Here is a 21,757-nt window from a genome sequence, read left to right on the forward strand (position 1 = left end):
CAAACTTACCCATAATCAGAAAACATCTAGCTAAAACTACCAAAAATTGCCTCTTCCTGGGATGGCTGGATGATACAAAACATTTTTTTCCCATTAAACCCATGGGGTGATAGTGTTAGTGGAGTTGAGTAGGATAGATTCTTGTCCTCACACAAGGAAGAATTCAGACAGGAGACAGACAGCAGCAATGAGCAAGGTAGCAAAGTTGAATGGGGTAGGGCATCCATCAGAATGGATGGGCACATCTCCAGACAGAATCTAACTGGGAAAAGCTGGGTTATATAGTTTAATGGAGAGAATACACCGACAGGTCAGCTGGGTGGCTCAGGAAAGAGCTGAGAGCTGAGCGTTGAGCGGGGTGCAGTTTCTTTTCAGACTGGGGCTTTTAAAGAAATCAAGGCCAATTATTCTTTCTGTTTCTCTTTCCTTTTTCTCCTTCCTCCTGGACAAGGGGTTTGCTCAGTGTGAACTAAGTAAAATTCCTTCAAAGTTTTTACTGTTCAGAATTATCAGACTTGACATTCCTCCTGCTCCCAGGCAGAGGAGATTCTTCCGAGTGTGCCTTCCTTTGGACAAACCTGTGAAGGCTTTATTGCCCAATGTAATCAGGGTAGGTAACCCATTTGGGGCTGGGAAGAGAGGATTCTCCTGGGGAGCTTTCCTTGGAGGGAAGGCTGGGACCACCCAAAAAGTTGTCAGGCTATGGGCAGGGTAGGATGAAATATTGGGCTGCTTTCTAGTATGCTTCCCAGGCTGGGAGAGGCTGCTGCATTCCTTTAGTTTTTGTAGGCCCTTGAAATTCTTTGATTTTCATTAGGCCCCTCATGGACACATAGGCTAATTTCTAACTTCCCACCTAGCAACAGGAAAATAAGTAATTGAAAATGTGTGAATGGGTGTGCACTGCTCTCTGGGTTACTTCTTTCTGTTCATTTTCTTTGCTCACATTCTCTTTTTTTTATCTTCTACATATAACACTAATGATGTTCCTACTTTTCTTTCTATATTCCTTATAATTTTATCTCTTTTAAATGATGTGTTTACTAATCTTTTACTTGCTAACTACTCCCTGATCACCAGTCTTGGGTAAGTATCTTAATAGATACTGAATATGTGTTGTACCTGCAATCTGTGTGACATGTATTTAAATCTCCTGAAATATTGTTAAAGATGCCTACATGTAAAGAACTGTTAATTAAAAAAATAAAACACATTTGTTTATTAACATGAAAGGCTGAGTTACAGAAACAGGGTTGCCGAGGGGGTGGGGCATGGGGAGAGGGATCTTCCATCCACTGGTTCACTCCCTAAATGGCTACAACATTCAGGGTTGGGCCAGGCCAAAGCCAAGACACAGAAGCTTCCCATGGGACTCCCACATGCGTATAGGGGCCCAAGCATTCGGGTCATTCCTCTCTGCTTTCCCAGGTACAGTAACAGGGCGCTGGATCAGAAGCAGAGCAGCTGGGACCCATACGGGTTGCTGGCATCACAGGTGGTAGTTTTACCAGCTAGGTCACAATGCAGGCAGGCCCCAAGAAGTGTTAATTTTTTTGTGTAAAGACATGTGGTGTTTTGTTGTTGTTGTTTTGTTTTGTTTTGCTTGTTTGTTTGCTTGCTTATAAGCTGCTTTCTTATTTTTTTCCCTCTTTATTGCCCTCTCATTTCTTGGTCTCCTTACATTTGCAGGTTAAGTTCAGCGTTATCTTTCCTAGTCATACAGAACTCTCGTTGTGATATTTGTATTCATTAGTGTTGGGTGAAATCAGTGTGTTGTTTTCATTAAAACTACTGGTTAACTGCCTGGTTGTGACCTCAGCTGTAAGCCTGGCATATCTCTCTGTATCTGTTTGCAGTTTTCTGTGACAACTTATTGCTTTCTGTGAGGAAGAGTGTGACTCAGCCTCCTGCTTCAAAAGACTTGCTAAGGAAACATACAATTACATAAAGAAACAAGTTTTACTGCTTAAATGTAACACCCAGGCAGCTGATGCTTCAGGGCTACCCTGTGGGCTTCCAGCTCACTCACATCCCAAGGCACAGATTGCCTAGTTCGTATCTCAATTTCTGTAGCAGAACAGGAGGACCTGGTCTAATCTCACTACCTATGTACTGCAAAAACAAACTGTGAACTAAAAGGAAGCTACCCTTGGTGACTGACACCAGAGACCTGCAGCTCTTTTGTGGTTTTGTCATAGGAGCACCACTTTTCTTGTATCCCATTATAAGCCCCCAAAAGATCCTCTCTAAGCAGTGTGGTAGTCCTAGAGACAGTAATGTCTGCTACTCTCTCACATGTCGACAGTTTAAATGTTCGCTTTTCTTCACCCCCAAAACCATACGCTCATTGTTTTGGTTTGTTTCTGGAAACAGGGACTGAGCTTTCAGTGACAACTTGAGTTCCATTTTTACAGTCCTTATTCCCATCCACACTTCAGCCTGCATCTCCAAGTCCAAAGACTGTCTTGTGCACACACTTGCAAGTAAGATCTCTGGTCTCCAGACAAGTGTGGAAAGAGTGCTTCTCCAAACGTATGGGCAAGAAAAGAGATCTAGGTGTTCCAGCTTCCTCACGGGCATCTTTACAGATAGTTCTTCTCTCATCTTTGGGTGCCTAACACTGAAATCTCTCTGCATTTTGCCCAATTTTAGCATTCTACACGTACTTCTTTTGGATTTCTGCTAAATCAGCTCCCCTTCTTCCACTTGCCCTTCTTAGAAAATTCAGTTGGCAACTCAGAAGCTATTGCTTCCGGTTCTGTTCTCTTGTGAGTTTAATTCACTTGTCTCATTACATGATCAAACTCATAGCATCTCAGATAGCAGGACAGATTTTTTACTGAAAGCAGTGTAATGTGTTGCAAGCACTGACCACAGTCTGTTTTCCTGGCTCCCACCTTTTCCATGTCCCTCCCCCAATCCTTCTTCTGTAGGGCTCCATCCCATGTCCTTAGGGGAAACATGTTTATTTATTTTAATTTGCACCACATTTGGGTCTGCAAGTGTGGCTTCTGTAGGTAGCTAATTGTCAATACTCTCCTTTCTCTACTTCTCTTTAGATGCAAAGGCTTAGGGAAAATTTCAAGATAGTTCACTTAAGCAAGGCATACCTCAATGGCAGTTGACTTTTGGGCACTATGTTCATAGAGTTTCAGAGCCCTGAGTATCTGAACCTTCAAGATGGATCCTGGGTGGCAAAATGGGCTTAAAATTCAAACTGATCCCAAGCAGCCCTTTGCTGACTAAGGGTTGCTCACATCTCTGGGAAACTACTTTGCTGCATTTTTCCTAGGACCTTTTCAAGTTTCAGCTGCCAGGGCTACCTGCCCATTTTACTGCCTGTACCTGCCAAATCAACTGCAACCTGTATTCAACTAGTGTACCTGGGCCACTCAAAGTCTCTCCATTGCAATCCCTTTAGAAATAAACCAGTTTAAATCCTTCATTCGCATGGGTGGGCACAAAAGCCAGCTTGTGAGGAGAGAAGGGCTATCCCTTCCAAATCAGATGCTTCCTTCTCTCCCTTAGAAACTCATTTTAGCTTTGTAGGAATGGCTGCTTCTTCCCAGTCTGTACATAGCTTTTCATAGAAGTAAAGCTCTCCTCTGTCTTCTTAATATAAACAACTGTGTTTCAGGCAGCAAACTGATTTTATTTTTAAAGATTTATTTATTTATTTGAAATTAAATGGAGTTATAGAGAGAGAGTGAGGGAGACGCATAGAGAGATCTCCCTGCCAGTGGCTCACTCCCCAAATGGCTGCCAGAGCCAGGGCCGTGCAAGGCTGAAACCAGTAACAAGGAGCTTCATCCAGGTCTCCCTGTGGGAGGCAGAAATCCAAGCTGTTGGGCCATCTCCCACTGTTCCCAGATGCCTTGGCCAGGAGCTGGATCAGTGGTGGAGTACCCAGGACTTGAACTGATGCCCAAAGGAATGCTGGTGTCATAGGTGGTAGGTTAACACACTATGCCACAAACACCAGCCAGCCAGCAAAGTAAATTTCTGGAGGCAAGAAGTTGTTTTCAATCCAGCATTTTGCCTTGAGTTTTCAACTTACCAGTGCTACACTGAGAAAAAACATATTTAACGTTAGTTTTACCTATTTAAAAAAAAGCAGCTCTGTGCACAATCCCATTGTACTTTCTATCCCTTTGGTTTAATAGGGCCTCTTGGATTTTTTTGTTGTTGTTGCTTTCTGTGGGAAACAGGAACAAGCAAGTTCTTGCGTCTGGGTTTTCAACATTCTCCGTAGGAACATGTGCATCAATGAGGAAGTGGAATTGTTTAGGCTGTTATGCTGATTAACAGGTGCCCATTTCCTCTACATTTGAAGCTCAATACTATTAGGCTGACAACTCTCTATCAGTCTTTTTCAGAAGCTGATACATCTGCATCCTGATCTCTAGGGTTGACAGAAGCTTGGAGTCATTTTCTTCACCATCAGGTGAAATGGCGGGGTGATACAAAGGATTTCTTTAAAGCTGTTACTCAAACTTAACTTTTCTTCATTTGTTTGTAAAGTCCGTACAAGAATCGTCATTTGCTGCAGTAGTCATGACACCTCTTGGGCTGTCTGCGTCCCACGATAGAATACTGGCTTTGCTTTTGATTCAAGTTCTCGTTTCTCTGTTACCCGCTCTTTACATTTTAGATAAAGTGAACAGCATAGAACAATTTTTAAAAAGACATAAAGAAAAAAATATTCACGTGTCAGACCAACTCTTCACATTGTGTGGACTAGAATAAGGCCACGAGTGAAACAAACAAGAAAAATGTGGAACAAACACCAAGAATTTTTCTTGAGACCCAAGTGCTTAATCAGCTGTGTGGGATGCAACAGTTAACATCATGTGTGTCAACTGGCATTCATTGCCTGCATTTGAGAACAGAAAAAACTGGGGGTACCACGGAGGGAGCAAGGCAGGAAGAGGCCAAAGCCCTGTCCCAGCGCTGCTGCCCACGCCTGGGTATGCATCACTTGGCCGCATGAGCGGTATCTGGTGCTGGGAATGCAGCAGCAGCAGCAGAATCTCCCAATGTGACAGTGCACGGGAGGAGGGGAGGACGGCGTGAAGCAAGCACAGGGAGGGCTACAGAGTGGGGAATGGAGGGCACAGCAGGTACGGAGGGCCTGAGCGCACCTGGAGAGAGGGTGTGGAGGGGCAGTAAGTACCCACCGCCTTCCCTTCCCCGCCTGGCTGGAAACCAGGCGTCTTTGGCCCCACAGCCCCCTGAGGAGGGAGAGCCTGGGGGATGTCACTATGGAGTTGAGGCTGAGGCACGTGCGCCAACACCGCTGCTGCAGCCCCTGGCTGAGTTAAACATACCGGCGGTACCGGCTGCAGTGGTCTCCAGGACCCTGGAGACAGTTACAGCTGTATACAGTATTACAGAAAACCAATCTTCTTTCTTTTGATGCTTTTATGAAACAAGTCGAATGTTTGCTAAGGTAAAAGCTGCCCAGAAGCTCTGTGGAGGAATTTTTGGAATTATGGCACTCCTGGCCATGGCTACCAAGCCCATTCAGCTTAGAAGGGTACAGGAGGCTTTGAGAGACAGGGTTACAAACCGTGGCCCTGTCAATCAGCCACTGACTTCCCTTCCTGTCAGTGGCATATCAATTTATAAGTTTTCAGGGAGAGCATGTCTGGGACTATCCTGCAAGGAATAGCAAGCAATGCATGAGAACCTCATTTAAAAATCCCCAAATGTGCTGACACTACCTGTTTGAAGAGCTTTGGACAGGGGACGTCAGATGTCAGGAGCTTAGCACTGCAGAGTGTTGTTGAGTCCAGACTCTACCAAGCCCACCATGCTACTGAAAGTGAGCACTGTCTGTCCCCAGCTGGCTCCCCGGCTTCCCGCAAAGGAAAGCAGTGAGGCCCTGAGTGTGTGGCACAAATGGCACCAAACAGCTGAAAAGTGAAAAGTGACTTGAATGAAGTGAAAGAGCTGCTGAAAACCAACAAGAAGTTAGCCAACATGATTGGTCACCTTTTTGAGATGGGCAATGAAAATCCACACAAAGAAGAGGAAATTCAAAAGTACAGTGTGCTATTTGGCAGATTCGACTCAGAAAGGATGGTATGAGGAGTCAGATGGTTAATAGGTGGTCACGGTTATCCCAGTGGAATTTGGGGTGTAAAAAGTCTGCCTCCTGTCCCCCCAAATTTTATTTTTAGCAAGAACAAACAGGTTATCCTAATACCTTCAGAATCTCCAAATTTGCCATGAGAATAGCAAGGGAGCTCTTCCTGATCTCAGAACTTATTGTGAAAACAAGTTACCTATCCCACCCTTCTGGGTGGGCTTTTGTTTTATATATGAGCAGGTCAAACAGGATGGAGAATTTTAAATCAGGTCTTTTGATGGCTTTTGTCCCCACCTGGTACCTGCATGCTGATCTGATTGTCAGGTTTTTTTTTTTTTTTCCTTTCTTTGTTTAGAAACCCAAATGGCAGGGCCCTCCTCCTCCTATCTCTGCTGTCCACTTGGAAATTCTTCTTCCATGTGAGACAAAGAACGAGGTAACAATAATTTCCCTGCCACCGTTTTCCTGTAACAAAGGGAGGCATCTCACACTTTATGAGTTCACTGTTAATGAAGTAGCTGCTCAACTCTCTTTGAAGGATAATGCCCTGCTGACTAGAGGAGATCAACTTACTGCCCTGGCTAGGCAAATTTCTTGAGAAGTTACCTACCAGTATACTTAGAGAACCACCAGGTCAAAGTGTGGAGAAAGAGATAAATTATCCCCATAGAGAATGAAAGTGAAGGGTGAGTTTCCAGATATTCAGGATTCTGTGCAGACACTCTTCCTGCAAGCTAGCACTAAGTGTGAAGAACTTGCACCTCCTCGTTCACAGCAGCCTGACAAGGTAATGGCAATACAGATGAAGTGCCATTGCACCCGAGCTGGCTATGAGGGACTGCAGCATGGCAAGAGAAGACTATCAGCAGGATGTCACAGGCAAAGCTCAGAAGAGCACAGCCCTAATGGCTTGACTTCTGGTAACTCCAGTGGGAGAGACCTTTAAATCTCCAAATGCCTAATTCACAGAACTGACAACTCCATCATTTTGTGGTGGATGGGGAGCTGAGTAGACTTTATCCCTTTAAGGCGAAGTCCCACTCGTCAGAGATCCTCAGCATTTTACAAGACTAGCCTTGCTCAGCTTTCACCTTAGAAAAGAAAGTCATCAAAACAGAACCTGAAGATTCAAGATAGCTGTGATTCTCCCACCGTTCTCTGGAAATGGCATCAGATTTAAGGAAAACGCTCAATCATAGAAATAAACCTTAATAACCGATGTTGCCTCATTCAGTTCAAACAGATTTCATAGCCAGAGCATAAGCAGTGGTACAGTAGATTGTAGAAAACTCAACACAGCCACCAAAGAGAAAATTGAGTGTTGCGATCTGTAACAGAAATATTAATTCATTCCTATTTCTGTGTAAGTTGTTTTATGTAGAAAGCCTTATAAATTATTAAAAGAATTATTTGTAAGAATAATTATAAATTATTATAAGAATGCATTATTTATCAGTGTACAATGTGTATGTGTAATTTGTAGAAGTAAAATCTAGATATTGAGAACTTTTGCTCCAAGAAAAAAAATGTTCTCCTGTAACTATAGCTCTCATCCTGCGTGAGAGTTCTAAGATATGGCAATTTTATGGCAGCATAACTCCTACTTAAGTGAAAAAGAGTCTGCAGTTGTGGTGGAGGACCTAGACATGAAAGGTTACCCTGTGTTATCTACATGCTCCTTAGAGGCCACAACTTTTCTTATAAGCAAGAAAAAGCATGGAGCTTACACACACACACACACACACACACACACACAGGGTGTGTTCCTCCAGAACTGTAAGACAATACACTTACATTTACGGCCATCAGTTTTGTAGTAACCTGCTACAGAAGGCACAGATCTGTGTGCCACTCTTTTTGTCTTCTCAGACACACCATGCTCTGATGACACATGGACAAATAGGTTCCGGCATCTTTGTCTCCATGCCTAAACAAGAGAACGACTCCTGTTCCATAAATTTAGAAACCCACAAGTATTAAAAGGGATTCAAGTACAAAGGGACAACAGGGGAGTTTTGTTTTTAATGTGACCTCATGAAGTTCAGGGAAAATCACTTAAAAGTAATAGCTAATATTTGACCTCAGTAAAGAAAATCATGTTGATCTTTCAGGAGTGATAACAATGAAAAGCTTATGACTCTGTATGATAAAATGACAACAGCTGGTTTCCCAAGGTAAGTTTGGACCCAGATCATGTGCATCCTGTGAGCTTTATTTTGTAAACAAAATGTAAGTAAAATATTTCATGCGCTGTTTAAAGAACTTAAGGTGCAAACAAATAAAAAATAATAATCTTTGTGTATTTTCATATAGGTGCATTCTTTCCTTGGGCCCTTAGACTCACCAGAAACGATAACATTGTACGATGAGTGACCCATTGTTAAAAACAAACAAACAAACAAAAAACCAGTTTAATCTCATTCCTTTCAATTCAAAGGTCTTTGAGACTGAGCAAGATTATATCCAATTGTTCTGTTTTTAAAAAAGACTTTAATAACTTCATCGAGTTAAATATACAGAAATCATTACATGTGGATTAAATCCTATATAGTGTCATTGTATACTTTCCAGCAGGAATCTCTCACATATTTTTCCCTAAAAAAGAAAACAAACCTGGTACAATTGTTAGTATTTTAAATGTTTAGTTGAGTTTCCATAGGTGAAAGGGGACATCCGTGCACCAGTGGAATAAATGTTGTTTTTTTAACAAGGGAAAAAGATAACATCGGCTTAAGTTTGCATCACATGTTAACATTAGAGATCAGAAATGGGCACATTGCCCTACATTTTTTTCCACCTGCCGGGCCCAACAGCGCTGAAAGTTAAAATCTGAAGATGCTGTTACGGATGAAAGACCAAAGCAGCCAAATGCCCCTTAAGGCTTCTGGAGGAAAGGCAGGCTTGCCTAGACTCTTGTCTCCAGTGTCAAGCCCGGATCCTTTGTCTTCCCCTACTTTTATACCCTGAATTTAGCAAGGCTGTAAGGAAGTAGTTTCTTGGAGGCAGTTTTGGGTCACACACTGTTATCTTAGGCCCTCAGGGACTAATAAATCCCAGCTGCAAGGTAGGGTAAACAGTAAATTTTAACTTAAAGACAGTTTAAGGAGGCACACAACTATCTTATCTTAGGTATGGGACTAGGCCTTTATGGCAGGTGGGGGAACTAGTTTCCCAAGTCAGTATGGGTTTGAATAGACCAGCTGGCACCTTTGATGACAAGCAGGAGAAAGTCTGTAGCATTCCTCTCCTCTCCCCGCCCCCACCCCAACTGGCTCCTTATTTAATGGCAAGTGAGAGAGGGTCTGTAAGAATGCCACTTTCAAATATTTTGTGTGAGATTCTTTGCATACATTCCAACTGTTCTTCAGAGAAACAAGCCTATGTGTTAGGGAATAGCAAATGGTAATCATCACTTAATAACATAATGGGAAAAGGAATCATGACGGAGTTTTACATCCCTTTAGAATATTCTGTGTGTTGCAATGTCATATTAGGTATAAGATGAGTGCAATTCTTTCTGATTGTGTATGTGTATTTTGACATCTGAGTTGTTTTAATGTGCTCTTTCCACATATTATTGGTGCTACTCCATCCAAGGTATTGTAGTGCAATGATAGTAGGAAGTGAGATTTTAGGGAGGTAGTGAGATAGGGAGGTTATAATAATTATAACATTAGTACACTTATGGAGTGGTCTAAAGAGAACTTTCTCACACTTTCCACCATGTCAAGTCATGTGAGAAGATGGTAGCTTCCTCTGACTATGGATTTGGCTGTCATATGGTCTGGCATTTTGCAGTCTCCAGAACTGTGATAAATGAATATTTGTTGTTCACATGACACACAGGATAGGATATTCATTGCATGAGTCTGGGAAAATATTTTAGGGACTAAAGAGCTGTTTAATCATCTTCTAAATTAATCTGGAAGAATGACTAAGAGGCGTAAAAAATGCTATTCTAAAAGCAGTAAGAATAATGAAAAATCTAGGGCCTATGTTACACCAGGTCGTACAGTGGTCCTTTTGTATGGTGATTCCCCACTCCTTTAATTCTTCCACATCTTCTTGGCTTCATCATTATGTATTTCCAGTGTTCTCATGTGTATTTTTCACCACAGAAAAGTCATGGGATTCTTGTCTTCACACAAGAAAGAATTGAGGCGTGAGACAGAGAGCAAAGTAATAAGGTTTTACTGGGGGCAGGGAGCCCACGAGGATGGAAGAGATAGGGAGTGCCCAGTCACTCGAACTTGGGGAAACTAAGGTTACATGGTTGAATGGAGAGAATACACATGGGCAGGCCAGGCAGGTGGCTCAGCAGAGGGCAGAAAGCTGAGTGCACACTCTTCGCTTAGACACCCGGTTTTTAAAGGACTCTATCCCCTCCCACTTAGGGTGTCTGTGAAGGCCTTATTGCTCCATGTTATCAGGTCAGATAACCCATTTGGTCCTGAGGAGAGAGAATTTTCCTGGGAGCTTTTCTTGGGGGAAGGGCTGAGATCACCTGTAAGCTTACCAGGGTCTGAGCAGGACTTTGAAATGTAAAATGCTGGGCTTCTGGGAACTCTGATGATGTGCCAGTTTCTTCAGCCCCTTCTCTCTCACACACACATAAGGCTAATTTTTAACTTCCTGCCTAACATCCTCCTCCCTCCCCCCTGCCATAGAAAATATTCATAATCTTATGAGGATAAATGGCCAAAGGTCCATTTCCTGTAGCTGTTTGGAAACTTACAAGTTGGTCATCAGGATGCATATGGGTAATTTTCTCTTGCTAACTGACCTATAGTGTTTGAGAAGCATTATCCTGTTTGGTCCAAAGGGCTGGTCACCTTGTCTGATGAGGTAGGCTGGCAGCCCTGTCTTAGAAGCACCTGGAGCTGGGTGGCTTGTCTTCCATTAGAGGCAGAACAAACAAGGACATTAGAGCACAATAGTCTACAGAGAAACAGAAAGAATGTGAGTGCTCTGTCACCAAAGAGAGGCAATGAGCGGGATTTCCATGGTTAGGTCAGATATTTTAGCCTTGTCTATCTGATCTGGAGCAGGAGTTGTCTTGCCTCATCTAAGAAAGTATGAACATGATTTTGTACCTACCTAACTTGACCTTACTTTGGGGGCACTTTCTTGGGCAGCAGGTAGCAGTTACAGGGCTTGCCTATTTTGAAGGACTGAATTAGCAATCCCTTTGTGAGAGCCCTAGTCATGGCAGCTAATCAAAATGGATGAAAGTTGTGCTTTGCTTGTTTGTTTTCCCTCAAGGAGGTGGGGAGCTCTGCTTTGACTCCCTGTTGAGAGCTTGATTTAGGAACTTTGCTGTTTCCCTGTATCTAGGACTCCATACCTATTAGGGAGATGCTGGGACTGCCTGAAGTTTGCAGAAGTAGGAATTTGCTGCACGGTCCATATCTTCCCTGAGTCTGGTTTTCTCTCCCCAGAGGTGAGGACAAGGGTTAAATAGTTGATTTTCAGGACAAGCCATGCTTTTTCTCTGGGTGCCTTGTCCTGAGGAAGTTAAGCTAATGCAGAAGATCAGAGTCTCAGGCTGAGAAACAAAGCAGACTAATAAACCATCTACATTTTGGATTATTTTGTAACCCCCTCAAGAGATTGGTTCTTTAAGTCCTTGTCCAAGCATATGTAGGGCTATCTAAGTTAGCTGTTGCTCTAAACCCTGGTTTTAGGAACTGGCAGGGAGGGCTTTTTTTAAAGCTTGACAGTATTTGGATAGGCTTTAGGGCCTGGCCAGGTATGTGTGAGGTTCAGACCTATCCATGGGGTACTTGAAGAGAATTACAAGAGAGATGTGAATTCACTTGAGGAAGGCACCCTGTTGACTCCCATTACATGGCTGGACCAGGAGGAGAGCTGAATAGGAGGCTAGTACAAATAGGCAACTTACATTTCACTGACCCTTGGCCACCTCTTCCATAGCAGTGGTTAGAGTTAGAAGCTGGGTAGAGGCTGGGCAGAGACAAAGGGGCCACAGGGCCTCCGACTCTGAACCAGGGATCCTGCAACACCCAAGGCCATTCCATTTCCAGTGACCTTGCTCTTAGCAGAACTGACAGAATCCAGTTTCTGTCACAACAGCTGCTTGTCCAATACCCTGGCTCCTCATATCAAAAACAGGTGACGTTTGGGGTGGACTGGCCTTGCTGGGTCTCTGTGATGGCAGATCACTGTGTAAAGCATCCATCAATTGGCCTGTTGCCTATCATCACATCACTCCTTCTGCCTAGCTTGCTCTTTATTAAAGTAGACCCATGGAGGCAGCCACTACGATGTCAGTCAAGGCGTTGCTCAACCCAACCCTGATATTTGAAGATTCCTTTTAATATCACCAGGGTGAGCTAGAAAACTGTGGTCATGGGCAAATTCTGACACTTAGTATTTCCCTGTGAGTTAAAACCAGGCCCATGAGGAGACGTATGACTTTTCAGGTAAGATCAAATGTGGTTAGTTGCCTGTTTATATATTTTGTGCTCTTCAGTACAACTTCCTATCTTCCTCTCAAATTGATTTAAAAGGGGACTTCTGCCCACTTAACGTGCACACAGAAAAATCAATGTAGCTGCAACATCATTTTTTAGTATAATCTCTCTCATTCTTTGGCTTTGCTACTTGGTCCTCTATACTGTGGCAAGGCATTATTACAGAAAAGGTCATTCATCCATTTTATAAGGTCTGGGGGTCAAACCATACATCACAGTGGAGAGTCCTGTGGAACAGTCAACTTCCCTCTGGGAGAGAAGAGAGGAGAAATGAGGCAGCAAGTCGGATCTCTCTGATCGCTTATCTTGACTTCCTGGGATTTCAGATCTAACTGGTGTTTAACCAGTGTTTACTGCATAGCCTACTTAGAGGAGAAGTGGCAGACATCTCTGCCATCCTTAGATCCTAGAGCTTCCTTGGGCTCCTGTAACGTAGTTCTCTAGTATCTGCTGCATAGCCGTCTCCAGTCATCCCCAAGTCTCTTTTGGAACAATTTCTCTTGTTTGGCTGGAGCTCGTTTGATCCACATTTTGTGCCAGCAATGCCTGATTCTTCAGTGTTAGCTGGATGGAAACCTTGCCAGTCCCCCTTGAAAGAATCTGGCTTCCAAGCCAGAAGCTGTAGCAGCTGGAAAGAGACATGTTTATAACTGAAGTTTAGTATCATTTCACACCTTGAAATACTTTTAATCCAAATAGCCCAATTGGTTATTATCTCTGCGAGATGAGACATATATCCTTTGATATTTCCATCTGGAAATATCAGAATCTGGAGGATTTAGAAATTGGATTTTTAGAGAGTCTATAACATTATGCTGAGTGAAATAAGCCAATCCCAAAGGGACAAATACCACTTGTTCTCCCGGATAGGTGACAACTAACTGAGCACCAAAAAGGAAACCTGTTAAAGTGAAATGAACACAATGAGAAACGGTGACTTGATCAGCCCTCACCCTGACTGTTGATGAGCAACTTGATATGTTATCCCTCTTAGTATTTTTTTTTGTTTGTTCTACTTAATACTTTTGTTGAATACTGTAATCAATACACAATTCTTCTTAAGTGCTGAAACTTAACCGAAAAGTGATCGCTGTTAAATATAAGAGTGGGAATAAGAGAGGGAAGAGATGTGCAATTCGGGACATGCTCAAGCTGACTTGCCCCAAACGGTAGAGTTAGAAACATACCAGGGGATTCCAATTCAATCCCATCAAGGTGGCATGTACCAATGCCATCTCACTAGTCCCGGTGATCAATCTCTGTTCACAATTGATCATAATGATAGGACTAAGAGCCAAAGGGATCACATAAACAAGAATAGTGTCTGCAAATACTAGCTGATAGAATCAAAAAGAGAGAGAACGATCCAACATGGGAAGTGAAATACACAGCAGACCCATAGAATGGCAGATGTCCTAAACAGCACTCTGGCCTCAGAATCAGCAATTAAGGCATGTGGATCCGGCTGAAAAGCCCATGAGAGTATTTCAGGCATGGAAAGCCAAGACACTCTGGGGAAAAAAAAAAAAAAACCTAAATGAAAGATCTCCGCGAGTGAGATCCCAGTGGAAAGAACGGGTCATCAAAGAAGGAGGTACCTTCCTCTGAAGGGAGGAGAGAACTTCCACTTTGACCATGGCCTTGTCTAAATATGATCAGAGTCGGTGAACTCAGGGGGCTTCCATAGCTTGGCAGCTCATGACAAGAGCCTAGGGTGATTACTGATGCCATAAACAAGAGTGTCAATTTGTTAAGTCAACAACAGGAGTCACTGTGCACTTACTCCTCATGTAGGATCTCTGTCCTTAATGTGATGTACATGGTGATATAATGCTATAACTAGTACGCAAACAGTATTTTCCACTTTATGTTTCTGTGTGGGAGCAAACTGTTGAAATCTTTACTTAATGTATGCTAAACTGATCTTTTGTATATAAAGAGAAATGAAAATGAATCTTGATGTGAATGGAAGGGGAGAAGGAGTGGGAAAGGGGAGAGTTGTGGGTGGGAGGGACGTTATAGGGGGAAGCCATTGTAATCCATAAGCTGTACTTTGGAAATTTATATTCATTAAATAAAGTTTAAAAAAAAAGTCTGTTAAAGATGCCAAGAAAACTTCAAGTATCTGGTCAAAATAGGATTCCTTTACATCATGTGATGATCAGGGTGAGTTTAATAATTTTAGACAGAGTAAGACTTAATGATAAAGTGGCCAAATATTTTCAAATAAATACATATTTAAAAGTAACCAACTTTTAAGACTCAATGTTTTTTTTCAGTCAGAACCTAAGATAGATGGTAAAGGACACAATAGATTACTTCAACAGAACACAAAAATCTGTGTCTCCTTTGTTGTCACATAAATCAGAAATAAAAACCTTAAATATAGCAGTTAGCACATGAAATCACCACATAACTTGGAGCAATGTAACAGAAAAGAGCTTATAGGACCTACCTCTAGAAATGGCACAAAGTAACCAGTTAACACAGAAACTGCTAAAAGGAGACATTACAGTTTTTATAAAAACAGATGTTTAGATTTACAATTGAGACCATTTCCAGTTATTTGCTAGCATATTAATATGCATTTTTCAAAAACCTCATTGTAACACAAGATCATACTTCAATCTTAGGTCAGCGTAACTTTGGCGTTAACACTCAACTTGTAGAAAACTCTGTAAACAATATCTTAAAATTGTAAACTTTTCTTTTAAGATTTATTTCTCTCAAATTTTTTGTGACTTGCTCACACCTTCTGAAACTTAAAGGTGTAGTTACTTTTAAGTAGTCTTGAATTGTCATGTATGGACAACCAATGAGAATACATATTAACAAACCCCAAATAGTCTCCCTTACAGAATTTAGGATGCTAAATGTACACACGATGACTTTCCTCATGTTTTACTTGGCAGTGATGCTTAGATGACTTAAGACACTCAGATACTAATGAATATCACGTCTTTATCTGAATTATTTTTGAGGTCAAAATTACACTTCCATGTTTTTAAGTAAATGATGAGAATGATAACTCGTGGATGGTAAACACAGACACTAGTGTATGCTAACAACTTTGAAAACATCTTCATCCTTTTAAGAAACAAGTTTACTGTGGCCCGGGAGTGCGGTGGAGGATGGCCCAAGTGCTTGGGCCCTGCACCCCATGGGAGACCAGGATAAATACCTGGCTCCTGCCATTGGATCAACGCGGTGTGCTGGCCACAGCACACCGGCTGCGGCGGCTATTGGAGGGTGAACCAACGGCAAAGGAAGACCTTTCTCTCTGTCTCTCTCTCTCACTGTCCACTCTGCCTGTCAAAAAAAAAAAAAAAAAAAAAAACAAAAGAAAGAAAAGAAAAAAAAGAAACAAGTTTAAATGTATCCTCAAAGATACATGTAAACTGAGCAAACCAAGCAAACAGAAGGGCATTGGGATTAACCCAATATTTGAACCAATCTGTATTGGCTTACTTTAGTTAACATCATAAAGGCTTGTAAATACAGAATTTACTCTCTCTCTCTCTCTCTCTCCCCCCCCTTTCTCTCTCTCTTAATAAAACCACTCTAGCTAGAAAGCAATAACATGAATACAACCTAGGTCTGACATCATTTATAATATTTTAATATACTTTGCATAATCTGAATCGACTCAAACAACTGTCATTTTAAAAACTTGAGAGCTTCATCCTCCAAGAATTCCAGGGGTCCAGCTGGAAAGCTCCAAGTCAGAAGACTCAGTTTAGAACTTAAATTGTCAGAGAGTCAAGCCATTTAGCCAAAATAGTATGGTTTTTTTGTTTTTTTTTGTGTGTGTGTGTGTTTTTTTTTCTTGGCAGGCAGAGTGGACAGTGAGAGAGAGAGAGAGAGACAGAGAGAAAGGTCTTCCTTTGCCGTTGGTTCACCCTCCAACGGCCGCCGCAGCCAGCGCACTGTGGCCGGCGCACCACGCAGATCCAATGGCAGGAGCCAGGTGCTTCTCCTGGTCTCCCATGGGGTGCAGGGCCCAAGCACTTGGGCCATCCTCCACTGCACTCCCTGGCCATAGCAGAGAGCTGGCCTGGAAGAGGGGCAACCGGGACAGAATCCGGCGCCCCGACCGGGACTAGAACCCGGTGTGCCAGCACCGCAAGGCGGAGGATTAGCTTAGTGAGCCGCGGTGCCAGCCAATAGTATGTTTTTAATCTGAGCATTTTAACCAGGCTAAGGGCTAGATCTGATCAGAGTTGGGGTAATCACTCAAACATTACAAATAGGTAGATATTGTAAACTACTTTGAGATACAGTTCTCTCTCTCAATCAAGACTTCAATACTGGCAACAGAAAAATACGAAGACATGTGAAAGCTCTCATTAGCTAAGTCAGTTACCAAAACACGGAATAATAATAATAATAATAATAATAATAATAAAAACTAGTTATCAGCTTATGAGCCCATTACTTCAGACCGTGAACCACAACATGAAACAAAGAGGCAGAGAATCAGAGACTCCTCTAGGGCTGAAGGAAAAAGTTTTCATCAGCTGCAGAGAAACCCATCTAACTTCCTCCCTAAACATCTTTGTGTATTTCCAGTAGAAAAGTTATTGGTGGATCGGAAATGGAACAATCAGGACTCGAACCTGCAGCCACATGGGATGCCAGCACTGCAGGCTGCAGCTTTACCCACTATGCCAGTGTGCCAGCACTGAGCCCCAAGAAATTCTGAAATAGGTTGGGAGATGGCCATAATTTAGGAGACTTGGTTTCTGGCAAAAATATGATTTCAGAGGAAGCTAGGATTAATTTTTATCTCTCTATTTTTTTTTAATCCTCTCTCTTACCAGTTCTTATTTCTGTCTGTTTCATTTCATATTTTATTCTTTCCCTCCATTTTTTCCTTCCTTCATCTAAAAAAATCTCTCCCTGCTTCCATTTCTATGACAGGAAAGGGTGCTTTATGTTAAATTGTGTTAACTATGTTAATTAGTTTTTATTTAATACAGATTTACTACACTTTGTAGATAAAATTATTTTGTTGTTTCTGTTGTATTAAATCACCAATGGTTAACAACATTTTATTACCTTTGTGATATTCTCCTGGAAGAATATATCAGACAAGAACAAGAACAAGGAAGAATTATGATACCCCCAAATGAACAAGACAATCCTACTCTAGGACTGACCACATACTAGGTCATAAAGCAAGTCTCAGCAAATTCAAAAGAATTAGAATCATACCATGCAGCTTCTCAGAACATAGTGGAATGAAGTTGGAAATTAGCAACTCAGGAAACCCCAGTAAATATGCAAACACTTGGAGATTGAACAACATGCTCCTGAATGAACAATGGGTCATAGAAGAAATCAAAAGAGAAATCAAAAACTTTCTGGAAGTAAATGAGGATAACAACACAACATCCCAACCTGCCCTGGGGTGAAGGAGCCCCAAGATACCCGCAGCGGGCCCCTGTAGATGACGTCCCCAGTCAGCAGGAAGTAGCCAGAGAGACTCATCGCCGCTCCCTTTCCTATCTCAAAAGGTCGGGATGGTAGCTTTGGGATCCGCATGGAAGGAAGGCCTACACTTCCGGGAATGGAGAGTCCCTACCTGTACTTCTTGGGAAGAAGAGTCCTTGTCAAGGTCCCTGCGGGTGCCTAAAGGTCAACCAGTGAGGATCAGACCCGCCTCAACCTTTAACCCCCATGCCCTGATTCTATAAAAGGAGCTCTCCCAACCTCTGACGCGCAACTTCCCCGGCCCCTGCTCTGTTGGGACCAGGGAACCTTGCCTGGGAGCGGAATCCCAATAAAAGCCTGTGAATTAATTGATTCGTCTGCCTGGGAAGATTTGTTATGCGCCGGACACCTTGCAGCACTGATCTCACAGTCAGAAATATGTGTTCATATAATACTTACATACCATTGCATCATCCAGCATAAAAAAGACTACAAGGCAATCCCTTCCTCTTCCCAACATCAATTGCTTGGGTGTAAAATAAACATAGTGATTATCCCCCAGAAGTGATATTAGGATGTTAAAAGCAAAAATTGCAAAGTACACAATATATAATTCTGTCATATGGTAGTTCATCATATCCTATTTTCTTTTTCCTTTTCTATCTACTAAATCGTACTTAGCAAACCCAGACTGGAAGGCTGCTTAGAAGCCAGACATTATTGTATTTATGAAGATGGTAGCAGTGACTTAGCAGAGGACCACAGCAAAGCTTTTGGCATCCTTTTCTGTTAGTAAGGATTATGATCATATCACATTGTGACACTATGAAAAGTTCCCGGCTATTGCTGTTATGGCTTTGCCACTGGCCGTGTGGATTATACATGAGCATCTGAAGGATCCCCGGTAAGGGACAGCTGCCTGTAGGGGTTGACGTGCATTCCTGCATCTCCAAGGTGAGAATTTCAAAGACGTGATTTTCCATCTGCTTTCCTCATTTCTATTCAACAATATTATAGTGGAACAACATTGTATCAGGGTGTTCTTTTGCTACAATCCTCGGAAGGCCTATTGATCTTCATGACTCATTCATTACCACAATCCATCTTTAGAGAAGTCCTGTGTGACCCTCAAAGTTAAATTCCCATTCTACAAGTCATCATGCTTCTCCTTCAAACAAATTATCACTGAGATAGTAGGTGATAAATAATATTGTTTTTTCTATCCACTCACACACCAATAGTTTAAGTGTCCTCTTTCCTTCACCCCCAGACCTTATGCTTGTTATTTCATTTGGCTCCAGGGACAGAGACTGAGCTTTCGCTAACAACTTGACCTTCAATTTCAAAAAGTCCTGGGGCCAGTGTGTTATAGACCCTCTTCTGGTGGATATGAAAGAAGCCAGCTTGAGGGAATGCTACAGACACCCTCCTGCTTGCCATCAAAGGTGCCAGCTGGGTCTAAGCAAAGCCATTCTGACTTTGGAAGCTGATTCCCCACCTGCCATAGCTGTATACCTAAGTCAAGATAGTTGTGTGCCTCCTGAAAATGCCCTTAAGTTATGATCTTCTGGGGCTTGTATTCTAAAACGATCCTCCCTTGCAGTTGAGATTTGTTAGTCCCTAGGGCCTAAGTTAACAGTATGCACCCGAAAATTGCACTGAAACTGCATGGTTACTGCCTTGCTAAATTTAGGGTATAAAAGTAGGGGAACACAGAAGATGAGGCTTGACTCTTTTTTTTTTTTTTTTTTTTTTTGACAGGCAGAGTGGACAGTGAGAGAGAGAGACAGAGAGAAAGGTCTTCCTTTGCCATTGGTTCACCCTCCAATGGCCGCTATGGCTGGCAAGCTGCGGCCAGCGCACGGTGCTGATCCGAAGCCAGGAGCCTGGTGCTTCTCCTGGTCTCCCATGGGGTGCAGGACCCAAGGACTTGGGCCATCCTCCACTGCACTCCCGGGCCACAGCAGAGAGCTGGCCTGGAAGAGGGGCAACCGGGACAGAATCCGGCGCCCCGACCGGGACTAGAACCCGGGGTGCCGGCGCCGCAGGCAGAGGATTAGCCTATTGAGCTGCGGCGCTGGCCGAGGCTTGGCTCTTGAGACACAAACCTAGTCAAGCCTGCAAGTGTAAATAAACTGTGTGCCTTCCCTCCTGCAGCCTCAAGTGCCATTTGCTTTCTTTGGTCATTGTCCACAACAAGTGTTGTGGCAAAACAGGTAAATCTGACACCTGGGAAGCCAGCTCTGTTGTGTGTCCCAGCTGCTCCACTTCCGATCCAACTGACTGCTAATTTTCTGGGACAAGCAGTGGAAGATGGCCCATGTGTTTGAGCCCCTGCCACTGCTGAGCAGCCACTGGATGAAGCTGCTGGCTTCAGCCTGGCCCAGTGTTGGCCACTGCAGCCCTCAGGTGAGTGAAAAGAGCATAAGGAAGAATTCTCTCTCTCCCCCTGCCCTTCTCTCTCTCAGTAACACTACATTTCAAATTAAAACTCTAAGAAGCAAAGAAATAGAGGGAGGAGGTAGGGAGGGAAAAAGAGAGAGAGAAGGAAAGAATGAAAGAAGAAAGGAAGCAAGGAAAGAAAGATATAGTACTTATTCTTATCTTCATTTCAATCTATACTCCCAATCCTGTTCTTGCTGACTGGAAACTACAATGTGCAGAATGTCTAGTCACATCTGCTGAAGCATCCTGCAGTGAAGATTAGTTTGATTCAGAAGTCAATCAATTTATTTTGATATGCAAAATAGAAAAATAAAAATAAATTGTCCATGAGCACACACTTAAAAATATTACAGAGCTACAGATAGCAAGGACATACAGTTTCACATTGATGTATTATATTAGTACTTTCCAATCACTAAGCACAAGTGAAATCCAGAAAGTTAAAACACTTCTAGAGATACCTGCATTCCCTATCAGAGTGCCCAGCCTGAGTCCCAACCATCCTGCTTCTGATCCAGTTTCCTGCTAAAATATACTCTAGGAAACACTAGTTCAAGTACTTTCATCCCTACCACACATGTGCGAGACCCATAGAAGTTCTGACTTCACCCTGGCCCAGCCACGGCTATTACAGGCATTTGGAGAGTAATCCAGTGGATGCAATAGCTCTATCTCATGATCTCCCTGTGTAGAGGGGTGTATGTGTATGTGTACGTGTACGCACGAGCACATGTGTGTATGTGTGCACATACATACTCTTCAAATAAAATAGCTTAATGATTATTCCTCAAAATTGATTCTAGAATGTTTAAAGGAAATTGCATGGGAAATACATAATACATAATTCTATCATGTTTAATTTAAACAAAAAATGAGATCCCAAATAAGTTGATGAATGAATGAGAGACAAACATAGCACAAAATGCTTGGCTCTAATCAAGTGTCTGCTTGTCATATAAGAATCAAAGCCATTTTTCCCAAAGTCAGCCTAGGCACAGGGAGCTGAAACCATACCTTCTTGTCCATGTTATCACAACACTGTGCCATCTCATTGTCTTTACTAGTGTGGCTTTGCTTTTCTAGGAATGTCTTGCTCAGGTAAGTGGTTAGATTACTTATTAAAAGAACTTCCGAAGAGACTCATTGGCTTTTCAAGGGAATGCATCAGCAGATGAGATTTGCTCCCTCAGATTTGTGAATCCTTTGCCTCAAAAAGCTCACCTTGCTGCCTTCCCCAATTATGAGCTGTTGTGTGATGATCCTTACCTAATCCTAATAAGGCCATTTTGGTCTC

The 21,757-nt window shown here is 42.6% G+C and overlaps 1 pseudogene; it reads left to right on the forward strand.

Moving 5' to 3' along the window:
* The first annotated feature begins 738 nt into the window (after positions 1-738).
* Positions 739-7,228, forward strand: LOC149119187 (NGFI-A-binding protein 1-like; annotated as a pseudogene).
* The last annotated feature ends 14,529 nt before the right edge of the window (positions 7,229-21,757 follow it).

Source organism: Oryctolagus cuniculus, chromosome Y (assembly GCF_051225735.1).
Source record: "Oryctolagus cuniculus isolate XC-2025 breed Fujian yellow rabbit chromosome Y, ASM5122573v1, whole genome shotgun sequence".
NCBI classification, from domain to species: Eukaryota; Metazoa; Chordata; class Mammalia; order Lagomorpha; family Leporidae; genus Oryctolagus; species Oryctolagus cuniculus.